Here is a 754-nt window from a genome sequence, read left to right on the forward strand (position 1 = left end):
GATACGTGGCTAAGATGGAATAAAAGTGGTGGCGCAAGGCCTCCTCAATGGCATCACTTTGTTAGTATGATTAGTACACAAACACAATCATTACATTTCTTTTATGGAGTTTGTTTGTTGGAATGGTTACAACAAAGCCAAAATCATTGCATTTCATTCATTACCCTATGTATGGTTACTACAATCATTACATTTCATCCATTACCTGATGTGACATATTTCTGAGGGAAGAATCATGGCATTTCATCTATCACCCTATGTGAAATATTTCTGAGAAAAGCTACAGAAAGGTCCTCCCTCATTTGCGTTTGTTTTTTGGTATGGTTACTACAAAGCCAGAATCATCGCATTTCATCTATAACCCTATGTGATGTATTTAGGAGAGAAGGTGCAGAATGCTAAAGACTGATAGTTGGTATGATTAGTACGCAACGCTACGTGAAGTATTTCTGAGAGAAGGTGCAGAAAGCTCCTCCATCACTTTCTTCTGATTGTTGGTATGATTAGTACACAGACACAATCATTGCATTTCATCCATTACCTGATGTGAAGTATTTCTGACGGGAAGCTACAGCAAGCTCCTCCCTCATTTGCGTTTGATTGTTGGTATAGTTACTACAAAGCCAGAATCATCGCATTTCATATATTACCCTATGTGAAATATTACTCAGAAAAGCTACAGTAAGCTCCTCCCTGATTTGTGTTTGTTTGTTGGTATGGTTACTACAAAGATAAAATAATTGCATTTCACCTA

This window comes from Schistocerca gregaria, unplaced genomic scaffold, assembly GCF_023897955.1.
Source record: "Schistocerca gregaria isolate iqSchGreg1 unplaced genomic scaffold, iqSchGreg1.2 ptg000696l, whole genome shotgun sequence".
Classification (NCBI taxonomy): Eukaryota; Metazoa; Arthropoda; class Insecta; order Orthoptera; family Acrididae; genus Schistocerca; species Schistocerca gregaria.